This window comes from Lactuca virosa, chromosome 4, assembly GCF_052849685.1.
Source record: "Lactuca virosa cultivar CGN04683 chromosome 4, Lactuca_virosa_CGN04683_v6, whole genome shotgun sequence".
Lineage (NCBI taxonomy): Eukaryota > Viridiplantae > Streptophyta > Magnoliopsida > Asterales > Asteraceae > Lactuca > Lactuca virosa.
This window is the reverse complement of record NC_136429.1, coordinates 532,053,398-532,070,495: the sequence shown is the minus strand read 5'-3', so window position 1 is coordinate 532,070,495 and position 17,098 is coordinate 532,053,398. Positions and strand designations below refer to the sequence as shown.

General features: G+C 36.6%; 1 non-coding gene across 1 annotated transcript; it reads left to right on the top strand.

The window, feature by feature from the left end:
• Positions 1-16,780: 16,780 nt before the first annotated feature.
• LOC145110310 (small nucleolar RNA R71) lies at positions 16,781-16,887 on the top strand. The gene has a single exon (XR_013709693.1). It is a non-coding gene; the product is annotated as a small nucleolar RNA R71 (small nucleolar RNA).
• Positions 16,888-17,098: the final 211 nt, after the last annotated feature.

Below are 17,098 nucleotides of genomic sequence, written 5' to 3'. Positions count from 1 at the left end.
CCAAACTTTGATATGTACCAACGAGGGAGCCTTCCCTGTCCACATTTCGTGAGGTGTTTTGGCAACCTTCTTCGTAGGGACTAAGTTAAGGATATGAGCAGAAGTCTCTAAGGCATACCCCCAGAATGAGATAGGTAGTGAAGCACGACTCATCATGGAACGAACCATGTCTAGCAAGGTTCGATTACGCCTCTAAGCTACACCATTCAACTGCGGTGTCCTAGGTGGCGTCAATTGCGAAACTATTCTGCATTCCTTGAGGTAGTCGTGGAATTCAAGACTTAGGTACTCTCCACCTCGATCAGATCGAAGCATCTTGATTTTCCTGCCCAACTGATTCTCCACTTCTTGTTTAAACTCTTTGAACTTTTCAAAGGTTTCTGACTTGTGCTTGATTAAGTAGATATACCCATATCTGCTATAATCGTATGTGAAAGTCACATAGAAGCGATTCGCATCCCTTGTGGTGGATCTAAAGGGTCCACATACATCTGTATGTATGAGATCCAATAAACCCTCACCCCTCGCACAAGTGCTAGTGAAGGGTGACTTGGTCATCTTTCTAAGTAAACAAGACTCGCACACGTCATCGTCCCTAAGGTCGAATGACTACAACACTCCATCCTTTTGGAGTCTGGCTATGCGTTTCTTATTGACATGTCCAAGACGACAATGCCACAAGCATGCTTTATCCATACTATTGGAAGAATCCACACATAATACATCATTTCCTAAGTTATCTACAACCACCACAGTTTCATATATTCCATTACAAGGCAATGCTTCAAAATATAAAACATTATTAAGATAAGCATAAATAGAACCCTTTTCATTATCAAATGAATATCTAAAACCTTGTTTATATAAACCATGAAATGAAATGATGTTTCTAGCCATATCTGGCGAATAGCAACAATTGATCAAATCCAAATCTAATCCATTACTAAGCACTAAGGAGTATACTCCAATCTTGGTGACAGGCGACGTTCTTCTATTTCCCATGATTAGATTCATCCTTCCATGCTCCACATCCCTATTTCTTCTTAGTCCCTGCAAATCAGAACATATGTGAAAACCACATCTTGTATCAAGAACCCAAGAAGTAGCATGTGATAAACCATTAGATTTAATTGTGTAAATACCTGCAAAAGATGGCTTGATCTTCCCATCCTTGATGACCTGCAGATATTCTGGGCAGCTTCTCTTCCAAAGCCCTATCTTGTGGCAGTAGTGGTACTCTGCCTCCTTAGGGTTAGAGTTGGGTTTAGCAGAACCCACTTTGGTCCCACTAGAAGAGGTGCCATCTTGGGACTTTCCCTTATGGTGGCCCCTTGAGGGAGCCTTCCTCTTCTTACCCTTCCCTTTCCCTATTTCCAAGACAGGGGCAGCAACGGGAGTTGGATTTGATGCAACAGATTTATCCTTGAGGTTGCTCTCAGCAGTCCTCAACAAGCCCTGAAGCTTGCTCAAAGAGACCTCTTCCTTATTCATGTGGCAGGTCATGCGGAACTGGCTATAGCAGGAAGGCAATGAGTGAAGGATGATGTCAATTTCCAGCTCTTCATCGAAGTTCACATTCAACTTCAACAGGCGATCGACATATCTCTGCATCTTTTGCAGATGAGCGGTAAGGGACTCTCCATTACCCATTTTGGTAGTGATCATCGAAGTGATGATCTCGTACCTTTCTTGCCTAGCGCTCTGGTGGTAGCGTTCCAGCAGATCTGGATGCATCTCATAGGGGTACTTGTCCTCATAGGACTTCTGGAGTTCTGCAGTCATAGTCGCTAGCATGATGCAATGGACTTTCGTGGCATCACGCTCGTGGGCCTCATAGGCCGCGATCTCTTCAGCGGTAGCAGTGTCGATGTCAATCTCCTTTAGCTTCTCATCGAGGACATATTCTTTGTCCTCATAGCGAGTGACCATGCAAATGTTTCAGATCCAATTACTGAAATTGGTCCCATCAAAGATCACTTTCCCACACAAGTTCATGAGTGAGAACGAACCAGAGGAGTTTGAACCAGGAGCGTTGTTGTTTGCGTTCGACATCTGAAAAGGAAAAAGAACAAAGTTGATTAGAAACGAATTTCCCCAATTAATCACCCAAATGAGAAATTAGGGCTAGGAACCAACAACATTATTCACAAACTAGAAAAGGGATGCCGTAATCTAACAAGTAAATAATTTGAAGGCAAGTGAATGTCGATTCACTAATTCTCCACCATGAAAAATGAAAAAGAGATTAGGTTTTAAATGTATTGAAAAACACCTAGATACTTTGAGATTCATTGAACTTTTCAATGGCATGTTTAAATCTTGATATGCCCCTCTAGTTTGTGACTGGGATGCCGAGGATCACAAAGCGGGTGTGAATAACCATGCAAATGTACATGGTGCCCTCATTGTTACAGTCACCTATTCGATGTGCCGGTTAACCACACACGCTGCATCGAACTATGACAAACAATGAGTCACCCTTTGCCACCTTTTCTTAGAACCCAATTAATGTGCCGGTTAACCACACACGCTCCATTAACGTCTTAGCAAGGATACAAAGTGTAATTTCATGGAATTGCATCAAATTCACTTTTGCCTAAAGTAACTAAGATTGGGAATGTTGTAAAAACATTTAGTTACTTTTTATAGATTCATTATACTTTTAAATGAGGAAAGTTTGCCCTATCCTACCCGTTCGGCTAACGACCCTCCACCAATCAAGGAAGCGGTGGGTGAGAATGGACACCCATTAAACGGCCATTTTATTGGCCATAACCTTATACCCCCTTATAGATCGGCTTCGTGACTGAGGCCTACTAACGGTAAGACTAGCATTTAAGTTATATATATATATATATATTAATCTTATAATATTATAAGTATAAGGTTGAATTTTAAAACTTGCAAAATTCTAAGGTTTGAAATTTAAATAGTTCAAATTAAAACTTTTAATCACAAAACTTAAATTTCAAAACTTGAGGACAAGTTTTGAACTTTTCAAAACATAAAGGATCAAATAGCAAATAATATAAATTAACCAATTAATTTAATGATTATCTAAATTTGACCAAGTCAATATTTCTTTCAAGATAATTCAACAATTAATTCAAATAATCAATTATTATCAAATAAGGAAATTATTATTTAAACAAATGGTAATTATCTTTTGTTTTGTCAAGGATATTGCCAAACAGGTGATAAAATTCGGATTTTATTAAACCAAAACGATTTAGGTAATAATCCTTAAGCAAAACAGTCTGTCAGTCAGGGGGCAGAAAAAACGATTTTTTCAAGGCTTGAAAAAATAAACAAGGCATCAATTCAATAGAAATCAACCAAAGCTCTGATACCACTGATGGGTTTGAGCCATAAGAACTTTCCTATGTGCACATGCAAACCCTAATGCTTGGATCTAGGTTTCTCTAATTGAACATGCAATTTATCCAAGTCTTGCAAACCCTGGATCTAGTGTATACAATTCGAATTTGACATAAGAAACTCAGATCTAGATGATTACCTCTTGTAGCTTGCTTGATTCTTCTTGTCTTGGATCTTAGAGTCACAATTGTCACTCCTCTAATGGCTTACAAACACCAACTAGCAAGAGGATGATTTGGAGAGAGGAGAGAGAGGTAGAAATCGGTCCTAGGGTTCCAAGGAAGCAAGTGTAGCTGATTTCTACAACCCAAGGGGTCTATTTATACTATGAGCTTCTAGGGTTTCAGCTAAAACCCTAATGGACAACTTAATCACCAAGCAGCCCATGGAACCTTCTGGATTAAGGCCATGGACGAAATCTTGATGGGATCCTTCCCATAATTTCGTCCACCCCTTATCCATGAGGGTTTCCTAGCCCAAAATACAACTATCACACATTTGACAGTTTAAGCCCCTTTATTCAATTAATCTCTTTTAGTCACCAAATTAATTCCTAATTAATCTATGACTAATATTAATTAAATAATATAATTATTCCTTTAATATATTATTCACATAATATATTAATACAATAATATCTTCTCACTTTTCATAAATCACCCTGTCAAGTTGCTATGGTGAAGGCAACCCAAAAGGACCACGCACAACCAGGTCAAGTACTTACCAAATATAGTTATGGGCTTAGACACTAATCCAACAATATTGTATAGGATCTTCATCTTCATCAAAAGGGAAGAGTATATTTTGGAATCCTGGGAACCTCAAGATGATACATTTTGTATTTTTGTGCACCGAGACGTTTTGGTTGTTGATAATATTGGTAGGTCTTTTTTCCTCATAACAGGTCCACTTGATGCCTCACATCAAAAGAGTAGTGTTTTATGCTTGGTACATACACTTTTCACAATCTTTTGCTCCAAGTCGCATCTATATATCAGAAGTTATGATCATAACAACTAAAACTAGTTTGGCATGTGCCTCCTCTTTACTTGGGAGAATTTGTACCTAACATAGTAAAAAAAACAAAACACTTAAAAATAACATATAAAACTGATATCGATATGTTATAACTGAAAAGTAATTAGTCGATAAACTATTCACTACAAAAAAATATATGCTTTTTAGTGGCACTTTTCATTTGCCCACAAGGAAAAAATATTTATGGCACATATTTTGTGAAAGTAAATTCTCATTCGATTCTAGAAATCATGTTACTTGTAGTAACAAATTATGTTAGCTATAATATAAAATATACAAAAACTAATTAAATTGTAGTCCATGGAGAATAATATAAATTTCATAGTTTTTCATCAATTCTTTTAGATTTTTTGAATCGAATGTCTAAATAAATGCCAAATAAGTCAAAATGTTAAACCAAGTACGTCATAAACATAAAATATAACAAACAAAAGTTAGAAAAACCCTTGAAATGTCATTGTAGTTGAACTTTTTCCCCAAACTTCATGCTAGCTCTTTTCTATATGCAATACTACCAATTCCATGTAAAAAAACAAATAAAGACACTTTAAAAAGATACTAATGGTTAATAAATTGGTAATAATTAATAAGAGTGTATGAATGCACGAACTTATCATGGATGATTCACACACAAACTTATAATGGGTGATTCAGACATTAAATTATCCCTTGATTTGTAAGTTTTAGCAATTACCTATTTCTGGAGAATAACAGACACAACAATCTTATGAACTCATACACACTTCTTAATGATGGGAACTCGCTGCAAAAAACATAATAATCTTCTACTAATAAATATATCTCTCTTAGCAAAGTTGGGTTACAAGTGTTAAGCATCACGAGTGATATTATACGAACCGAAAAACTTGATTGATTAAAAGATAAAGAATGAAAAATATTCTACTGTAACATATCTCAAAGAACAGACAAGAAAATAGACTTACTTGAATTTTCTAATCCGAGAGTGTTGTTTTTCTCATATGGCAGATCCATTAACAGATTATTGACCTGAGTAAATAAACCATTATATGAAACCTACCACTGTTGGAAGTTCTATATAAGCTGCATTAAAAATAAATGCATATATTAGTTCACTTTTATTTATTCCACATTACATGAAATTTAAAAAAAATGGCATGTTGCTTTAAAACATAGTTATATAAAGAACAAGTATTATATTGGACACATTGGTAAACAAAATATAAAAATTTGTTATCCTTTTCCCATTTACTAATTAAAATCATAAATCTACGTTGGTATATGTGACAACCCGAAAATTTTTATTCTAATAAAAGTCAAACATGGCCAACTAAAGTCAAACTTCTCATGATGTTCCATTTTATTTTATTAAATTTGAAGTTTAAAGTTGGTTTAAAACTCTAACTAGAAGGTGTTGTATGATTAAGAAGTGAAACAATTTGAACCGAGAACCCTTGCATGGCTAAGAACTTCGGACCGTAAACCCTCTTCATGCGAGGTTCACGACCGCAAACATGGGCCGCAAACCCTCGGACCGTGAACGAGCCTTCGGCCGTGAACCCTTCGGGCCCAACAATCTTCCCTATATATAGAAGTTTGACTGAATTTTACCTCACTTCTTCATTCTTGGCCGTAAACACTCCTTCTCTCTCAAGATCATCAACCACAAAACACCATTCTCTCTCAACTATCATCCACTCTCCTTTGACTCTTCTTAGGATATTGATATAATCTTCAAGTGTTCTTCATTCCTTCAAGAACTTTCAGCCGTGAACCCTTGGATCTTCATCATTCCTGGGCTGTGAACACCCAGATGGGCCGTGAACTCAAGAACACCAAGTGTTCTTGGGCCGTGAACACACAACCTGGCCGTGAACACTTCACAGCTTACCCAACTTAGCTTCTAACACCCTTATTTGTAAGTTAAACTTGCATATTAGTTCGATTTCCTATCATTATTATGAGTATATTCATTAATAAGTATACATATATATTACATGAATCGTGTTTAAAAATATAATTTTCATTGTTATGTTTTTCTTACCGTTTATATGTATTTAAACATGAAACTTGTTAAAACATGAAAATAAACTAATAAACTATAATAGGTATAGTTATATGGAACACATGAATCTTTTTATGAAATTATTTGTCATTTATAAAAAGGTCTTTACATTATTACTTGTAAATTAGTTGTAACTAATTATGAGTCTCGTCTCCGAGTACTTACCTAAGTACCAAGAGAAGTGCAATATTATGAACCAGAGTCTTCTGTAGGGAGAGCGTGAGTTTGTGTATAGATCTATACGGGATTGACAATCCCGCACCCTGACTGTTAGCTACAGTTTGGCCGGCAGGTTTGCAGGTGACAAACGTCATTTTTGTTGTTACTTTGATTACTATGATGCATGTGTTGTGATACTTACATGAATTCCTCCACTCCCGAACGTTTCCGCCGTTCCGGTTTGGGGGTGTGACAGATTGGTATCAGATCATTGTTTATAGTGAACTAAGTATATCAACGTATAAAAGATATTCAACTATAAATACAATGAGACTAAAACACTCTGACCAAGAATTATACTTTAAAATATAACAATATTTTATAAAAGTATATATATATATATATATATATATATATATATATATATACACACACACACACTAGAACAAGTATCGCAAGAAGAACAAAACAAAAGTATTTGGATGCTGGATACTACAGTCAAACCTAGACAGTTATGTAATCATATATGGGATAAATATAGGTTGATCAACTATATTTATTTGAGATATGACCAACATGTGTTTCGGAGTAATGGTGGTGTTGTAGCAAGTCTAAAACATACCAACCCTATACATAAAGGAATCCTAGAATCAAACATAAAGTTTAAAATACTATAGGAGTATTTTAGGTACTATAAATAACCCGTGTGAAAACTAAAAGACCCTTACTGGTAGGTCTATAATTACTAAGTGTATACATTAAGGTTATATATAGTTGAGATTTTATAGACTTAGAATTTGTGATTTTCACTCTACTTCCTGTTCCTTGTTAGGTTGTGGTTTTAGAGTACGATCACTTATTCGAAGGTCTATTTGATTTGGATTATATATAAGCTGTACACACTACGTAATTATAGAAGGACCTCTAAGGATCATCCTCGTAAAAATTTATTTATTTTTAATAAAGATGTTTTATTAATCTCGTAGATTCTTCAGACACTTCCATTCTCGCGCAACCGACACACCTAGACATCGTAAACAGCTAACAGAGGAGTTGAGACAGAACCAAAAGAGGGTTCACAAGGAGAATTCCGAGAAAGGATCGGACGAAGAGAAAGGTCCTAGAGAGATCATTAAAAAACCTTACCTTATCAGGAACAAACTAAAAATTACCGTATAGATCATACTAATAGGTAAGAAACTAATTTAACTTAGTGAGTTAGTGATTACACTGCTCACATCATGTGTTAAGTTTATCACGTATTTCATCACAACTAGTAATTGCAAATCAAGTCACGGAAATTTCAGTAAGGGTAGTTACTATTGTAAAATTCATAAGTTTATTTTCAAATAGACTTCTATTATGAATTGATTTCAAAACACTTTCAGAACACGATACACTCAAACTATAATAACCTGGTTTTTATGTCATTCGATTTATAACTACTACCGATATCTTGCCAACCTTTCATCTTTAAACTCTATGTCAGAAAGATGCCGCCTCGTAGAAATATCAGGCGTAATAACAACACAACAACAAAGCCACCGCCACCACCTCCACAATATGATCCTGTTATGTTCCACACTGTGGTGACTGCCGCGGTAACAGCCACCTTGTCTCATATCCACGCAAGTGGTACCAATGGAATTGGAAGTGGTGCCAACCCATCTAACTATGAAAATAGCCACGGACTCCTTAGGGAGTGTACGTATAAAGACTTCATGAATTGCAAACCCAAATCCTTTAGTGGAAATGGAGGAGTCATTGCTTTAATGCAATGGTTTGAGAAAACAGAGTTAGTTTTCGAAATATTCACGTACCCAGAAGGGAGCAAAGTCAAATTTGATGCCTGCACTTTCTCTGATAGAGCCCTAACATGGTGGAATGGCCATGTCAAGTCACTGATCCTTGCAGTGGCTAACTCAATAGGCTCGGAAAGCCTAAAATCAATGATGCTAAGGGAATATTACCCGAGGGGCGAAATTCAAAAAATAGAACAAGAACTGTGGGATCTTACTATGATAGGTTCAAACATAGTAACCTACACCAATAGATTTACTGATCTATCGGTACTATGCCCCGGTATGGTTACCCCGGAGAGCAAGAATATAGAGAGATATATCTGGGGACTATCTCCTCAGATTCAAGGAAATGTATTAGCTGCAAAATCTCTCACGTTCGACAGAACCAAGCAATTGGCACAGACACTCATGGACCATGGGGTTAGCCAAGGAATAATGACCCCCGTTCCCGAGCCAACAAAAGAGGGCAACAATAAGAGAAAATCTGGGAGCAAGAAGAAAGGACGGTCAACACAAGAGGCCTCGAAAAGACAACAGATAGTTGTTGTTCATGCTACTACGACACCTACCCCTCCAGCACCCGCTAGTAGATATGATGGAAACCTTCCGAAATGTAAGAAATGTAACTTTCAACATACTAGAGTTTGCCGGAAGATGCATTACTTGAACTGCAACAGGAATAGGCACACTACCCGTTTCTATAGGGCACCGGAACGACCTTTCTCCCAGGTCCCTGACATTGAAGTAAGTCAGGCCTATTATAGGTGTGGCGAAACTGGACATTTCAAGAAGGATTGTCCAATAACAAAGAACTCCGGCGGAGATGGAAGAATACTGATGATTACCGCAGGAGAGACTGTCCCGGAACCCCTGTGAAGAGCGGTACGTTTTCCCAACGAAAATATTTTAAAACTTAAAACTTTTTATAAATAATTATAAATTACACTATCGTCCGAACAAAATACATCATTCATATAGAAACTAAGAACCCTTGCAGATAAGCTATGATGGCTTAGTGTATACATTAGGGTAATTTATAATTAAGATTTGTAGGCTTAGAGTGAGTGATTCCGCCTTATTTCCTGTTCCTTGTCTGGTTGTGGATTTAGGGCAGAGTCAGTCAACTGTCTTTCCAATATTAATTATACATGACTTGTATACACCAAGCGATTATAGAAAGACCTGTTAGGATTTATTTTAAAAAAATTAATCAGTCTCGATTATCAGAACACTCATACTGCTAGTACTCGCTTAATGCGGTACAGATTGTTCACAGTAGTAATAACTGAAGGGTTTTGAGCATTTCTAACACTCCTAAGTGTACATGCAACCCTAGAAAACCTTGGATCTATGTTTGTCTATAATACATGAAAAATACTTTTTTTCCAAGGTTCATGATCCTATCTAGCATACATGGGGAACTTTAAACATAAAGATGGATAGAATTACATACCTTGTTGTTGTTTTGATTCCTTGCAAACCTTGAGAGCCTAGCACCCCAAGTGTGATGCCTCAAATGTTTCACACAACACCAAATGCTCTTGGAATGACTTGAGAGAACTGTCTAACACTTGAAATCGGCCTAGCCCTCTTGTCTCACTAGTGTAGCCGATTTTGGTAGATAACAAGTTCTTTATATAGTGTGTTGCATTAGGGTTACACCATGTAAAACCTAATGTAACATGGCTCTTCATTTCCATGACCCATGGGTTTGTAACTCCCATGGAGCATCCATGGAGCATCCTATGGACCTTAGCCCAACTAGATAATCCATGGAGCATCTAGCCCACTATACAAGTATGGATGATTTACACAATCAACCCATATATTTAATTAGTCTCCTTTTTGATCACTTAATTAATTCTAGATTAATTCTTGATCAATACTAATTAAATAATATTATTAATATATTAGAACTTATAATATATTAATAAACCACAAGTGTTATTTCTCTCATTTAGTCTATCCAATTGCATGATGCCATGCAACCCAAATGGACCATGTCGGGCCGGGTCAAGTACATACCAGAAATAGTTATGGACTTAGACACCTTATCCAACAATAACAAGGATAAAACCAGAGAGCACTGAAAACATATACATAGGATAGTTCGTCGTTCTAATCGACTTAACAGCCGTTACAATAAGAAGTTCCAATGTCGCCTTTAGAAATATATTGGTTTGGTCCTCACCATACCAATTTCATGTGCTACATAAAGACCTTTCGCTTTAAACAAACCGTCTAACGAAATCCTTTCAATCTATAACGACAAACTTGACATGAACCTTCGTCTCGTCTCTCGTTTCAAAAACTCAGAAGTACCCATGCGAGGGGTACCACGCCTTTCTAGATTGCTTCGTAGACGAGAAACTTAAAGGGAAACACACCGAGGATATTCTGAAAGTCTCCAATCCTTCCGAAGTATCTCCAATAGATCTCTAAGGAATACCACTCATATAGCAAGTTAAGTTCAAGCACAGAGGCTAGGGACAAATACGGTTAACCTATCACTGCTAAGTGTATACACGTGGGTGGTATATAATTAAGATTTTACAGATTTAGGATGTGTGATTCCACCCTATTTCCTGTTCCTTGTCTGGTTGTGGACTTGGGGCAGAGTCACCCATCCGAACGTCTTTTCAATCTTAATTATATACAACTCGTATACACGAGGCAATGATGGATGAACCAAGTATGAGTCTTATGATGAACTTCAAGACAAAGCTGTCCAGAACTACGATTGGACATCCTACCAGTTGGATAAACATAGTCAAGTAAGCCAAACATGCACACTCTCTACCAATTAGAAAGAAGATCAGATAGAACCGAAATACCCATCTTTTTCCCAAATTCATTAGTAACCACTTAGAATTTTGAATTTCGGGACGAAATTCCCTTTAACGGGGGGATGATGTGACAATCCGAAAATTTTTATTCTAATAAAAGTCAAACATGGCCAACTAAAGTCAAACTTCTCATGATGTTCTATTTTATTTTATTAAATTTGAAGTTTAAAGTTGGTTTAAAACTCTAACTAAAAGGTGTTGTACGATTAAGAAGTGAAACAATTTGAACCGAGAACCCTTGCATGGCTAAGAACTTCAGACCGTAAACCCCCTTCATGCGAGGTTCACGACCACAAACATGGGCCGCAAACCCTCGGACCGTGAACGAGCCTTCGGCCGTGAACCCTTCGGGCCCCAACATCTTCCCTATATATAGAAGTTTGACTGACTTTTACCTCACTTCTTCATTCTTGGCCGTAAAAACACTCATTCTCTCTCAAGATCATCAACCACAAAACACCATTCTCTCTCAACTATCATCCACTCTCCTTTGAATCTTCTTAGGATATTGATAGAATCTTCAAGTGTTCTTCATTCCTTCAAGAACTTTCAGCCGTGAACCCTTGGATCTTCATCATTCTTGGGCCGTGAACACCCAGATGGACCGTGAACTCAAGAACACCAAGTGTTCTTGGGCCGTGAGCACACAGTCTGGCCGTGTACACTTCACAGCTTACCCAACTTAGCTTCTAACACCCTTATTTGTAAGTTAAACTTGCATATTAGTTCGATTTCCTATCATTCTTATGAGTATATTCATTAATAAGTATACATATATATTATATGAATCGTGTTTAAAAATATAATTTTCATTGTTATGTTTTTCTTACCGTTTGTATGTATTTAAACATGAAACTTGTTAAAACATGAAAATAAACTAATAAACTATAATAGGTATAGTTATATGGAACACATGAATCTTTTTATGAAATTATTTGTTATTTATAAAAAGGTCTTTACATTATTACTTGTAAATTAGTTGTAACTAATTATGAGTCTCGTCTCCGAGTACTTACCTAAGTACCAAGAGAAGTCCAGTATTATGAACCAGAGTCTTCTGTAGGGAGAGCGTGAGTTTGTGTATAGATCTATACGGGATTGACAATCCCGCACCCTGACTGCTAGCTACAGTTTGACCCGCAGGTTTGCAGGTGATAAACGTCATTTTTGATATTGACAACAATTCAAGTCATATCAGGATATCCGTCATATTAGTATGGTTATAAGACCTCACAAAGAGAAAACAACGATATATTTACGTAGTAATATACTTTTACTTCAACAGTCTCAAGGGATACTAACTATATGATTTCTCAGTATATACAATAGGGTTAGATAAAATTGAAGTCCGGTAGCCAGTGGAATGTGTGACTTCTGCCTCATTTCATGTTCCTAGTTTGGTTATGGTCTTAGGGTAGATTCACCCATTCAATTGTCTATTCGATCTCGGTATTATACAACTCGTGTGTACTAAGTGATTATAGGAAGGTAGTATCGGTACATCGAGTTTTCAGGGCGATTACATCTTCAACTAGTTTTATTGATGATTGAAACTAGGTATTATTAAACTAAGTATGGTAATTATACTTGTGCTTCTCGGTCTTTGAACGTTTAAGACTACAAATCGGTTTTATAGAAAATATAGGATTTTATATGGGGAACAACATTATCTTTTAAGGCAAACAGTTTTCGAGATAACTTTTTGAAATCGATAACAATCATTAGTGAACTCAATGTTTTTACAATAGAGTAAGTGGAACCAGGAACATAATACGAAAGGTTCAACTCTTATTTACGAACTAGTATAACATAAAGGACCTTTAATGGTTAACTCTATAATTCCTTAGTTTATACATCAGAGTTATATATAAGTAATATCCGATAGACAGTGGAATGTGTGACTTCCGCCTCATTTCCTGTTCCTTGTTTGGTTGTGGGCTTAGGTCAGATACACACATTCAATTGTTCTTCGATATTAGGTTATATATAACTAGTATAAACTAAGTGATTGTAGAAGGAACTATTGTGGTTACTATTTTACCAAGAAAATATTGGATTTTCTGAAGGAAACTCATTCATCATTTCAAAAGGGATCATAACTGTTAATTCTATGATTACTTTGTGAATACGTTAAAGTTATATATAATAAAGATCCGGTAGACAGTGGAATGTGTGACATCCGCCTCATTTCATGTTCCTTGTTTGGTTGTGGGCTTAGGGCAGATTCACACATTCAACTGTCTAATCGATCTGTATTATATATAATTTGTATTCACTAAATGATCATAGAAGGAACGGGTATTATCACATTCTTATAAAGAAAACATAGGATTTTCTTAAGGAACGTTTTCGTTCAATATAAAGGACCATTAAACTTAATGTCAAAAGTACTTAGTGAATACGTCAGGATTATATACATGAGGATATGACAGATAGTGGGATGTGTGGATTCCGCCTCATTTCCTGTTCCTTGTTTGGTTGTGGGCTTGGGGCAGAACCACACAGTCGACTGTCTGTTCGATCTGAAATGTATATGACTTGTATTCACTAAGTTCTCGTAGAAGGAACAATCACGAGTCATTTTACTTATCATTTATCATCAGAAAATAAAGGATTTTCTGGAGGAACTGGCGAACTTTCCAAAAGAATAAAGAATATACTTTCTATAACAAAAGTACTTATGAACTCACCAACTTTAATGTTGATACACTTTCAAACCATTTGTATTCTCAGGATCATTAGTAGACAGGTACTCTCTCTCAGGCGTTGTGAAGACGGAGCTTACGTCATATCTTTTGCTATAGTTTTAATGTAAACTATGAAATGTTTTGAACACAATGTAAACTTTATATTATTAATATAATGGTTGTTGTTACTTTGATTACTATGATGCATGTGTTGTGATACTTACATGACGTCCTCCACCCCCGAACGTTTCCGCCGTTCCGGTTTGGGGGTGTGAAAGTTTATGTTATGAGTACCATCCAATCAACAATATTGAAACCAAAGCAAATATGAAGTTAAATAAAAACTAATAAATCTACTGTTGAGAGACGCAACTATCAACATCAAAATATATATCTTCGTTTAAACAGAGAAAATAAGACATAGTCAAAATGGAATAATTTTTTATTCAATTGCATCATTACTTTTGAAACTGAATTGAGTTATGAATTCAAGATACAAATATAATGCAATTCATTAATTCCTATTTTGTAAGGGTGCATGAGAATTGAGAAAAATGAAAGATAGGCGAAATTGTATTAGTTACCATCGCAATTTGGGGACCTAGATTGATTGTATTTGCTTAGAGATGGGGGTTTAATGGATGTCGACATGACATCCTTATTCAACAAGCTGCCTCTCAACCCTAAAATGCAATAATAAAAAATCAAATTGAAGAAAAAGGAAAAACCTCGATCAGTATCGTATCACTACAGATTTAAAACTCACCACAAATTTGTAACCTGATCTCTGATGACCGTTGGTTTCATGAACTCTTTTCCAAGCGTGACCAAGTCTTCATACAATTCATAGCCCTTGGTTTTCAAAGTAAGAACAGAAATACAAGAGTGAGGAGGGTTTTTTGCCCTATTTTTATAATTTGGGACCTAAAGGCGGGGCTTTCAAAATTTTGGACATAAAGGCGGGGAAGAAAAAACCAAAAAATGATTATTAAAATAAATTAAAATTAATAGTGGCATAAAAATAATTTTTTTAAATAATAATAAAACATTAAATGGTATATAACTAGGGTACAAAAGACGTGTGTTGTTGCGGTTAAGCAAAATATAAATTAAATTTGAAAGTGATGCATGTTTATAAGGTTTTCGAAAATGAAAGCGATATTATTATTTCTACTGCTCGTCCTTAGTGGTGATGGTAGCGGTGATGGAGAGAGGTGGAGGTGGTGGTGGTGGCGGCATAAGTGTTGATGGTTGTGGTGGAAGAGGGGTGGATGCGATGGTAGTGACGGAGGTGGTGGTGAAGGAGGTGGTAGTGGTGGTCATGGTGGACTGTTAATGACAACGATAGTGGCGATCGTGAAGGTGGTGGTGATTGTGATGGAGGGGTGGAGGTTGAGATGATGGTTGTTGTAGTAGTGGTGGTAAATTGCTAGTGGTGATGGTGGTGGCAATGGTAGAGGTGGTTGTTGTATCAATGACTAAAATTCTGTCCCTAATAAGTTCCCTACACAATTAAAATTGACACAAGTCTATTAGGGACTGGAATTCAGTATCACATAACTTTCCCTCTAAAGTAAAAATCTGTGATAACATATGTAAGACTCAAATTCAGTCCCTAATGTGTTTCCCACCAAACTTAAACGGGTGCAAATTGATTAAGGACTGAACTTTAGTCTCTAATATTTTTGGCCAGTCTCTAATGATTCGCACATTACAATCAGTCCTAGATAGTATCTAAGACTAATTCATCAGTCCCAGATACATGGTATATAGGACTGATTAATCAGTCTCTAATATTTTAGTCACAAATACCCCTTTTTCTTGTAGTGTAAGAATGAATTATGTGAATTTATGTGTTTTATACTTAATTATTACGATTTAATAAATTAAGGATATAAAAATAAGCATCAAAAATAAATATTAGATAAAGTCGATATCTATGAAGAAAGTTGTAGGGGTTGAAACAAGGATTCCGGAGATATAAAGAATACTGAAATCCGAGTTATAACGAAGAAGTTATGACATGTCGAAGTTTCGCGACACAACCGGCACGACGCTGTGTGACGTAAAAAGTGAATTTACGATAAAGTTCTTTTTAGCCTTAGCGATCTAAACGAAAATCGTAGTGTTCATTAAACCGAGAGCGTGCATAGAAAGAACGCCCAAATCTGACTTCGTATGAGGAAGTTATGATTTTTCTAAGTTTCGGCTTAGCAGTATGCGCCCGGAATTCGAATTATAGATCGAGCGATTTTTGGCCACCGCAACCTAAATGAGAATCGAAGATCTTGTTGATAGCAGTTCATCGGTAAAAAGACAGACGAAAACGGAAGTCGGATGAAGAAGTTATGAATTTCTTTTTGCTTATACTTCTCTTCCTTTGCTTTTTTGTACTCATCATACGGGAGCCATTCCTTCTTGGGTTTTCGCCAATTTTCATCGTACCTATCACCACTTGAGTAGCACATTTGTGCTTTCCGATTCCCGTTCTCGTCCAAATCACAGTCTCTAGTGAGATGAGGCCCTCTACAATTCTCGCAACCAACCCTTATAGCATGGATGGATTGGTCCATATTAGTCATTCTTCGATCCAAACCCTCTAGTTTAGCCATCATTGTTGCCATGTTATCACTAACTGAGTTCACTGCCCCTCGAGTCAAGTCATTTCTTGGGTTGTGATATTCTCTAGAGTGCTTAGAGAATTCTTCAATTAGAGCCTTTATTACTGGAGGTGGTTTCTTTGTGAGTGGTCCTTGCGAATCAAGGAGTTGCCTAGTTGTCACATTCACTCCATCGTAGAAAATGGAGACTTCTTGTTGGCTGTTTAAATCATGATGTGGGCAGTTCCTTAGTAAGCCTTTGTACCTTTCCCATGCCTCATATAGTGACTCTCCAGCTTGTTGCTCAAAATTATCTATGGCTTTCTTCAGTTTGGCTATCTTTGAGGGAGGGAAAAATTGATCAATGAAGTCTTCTTTCATCTTGGCCCATGTGGTAATTGATCCTGGAGGGAGTGATTTGAGCCAATCTTTCGCGGCCCCCTTAAATGTGACTGGTAGCATACGTAGTAGGACAGTGTCGCGGGCCACATTAGGGACATTGAAGTAGTCGGCTATGTCATTGACTTCATCGAGATGCTTGTAT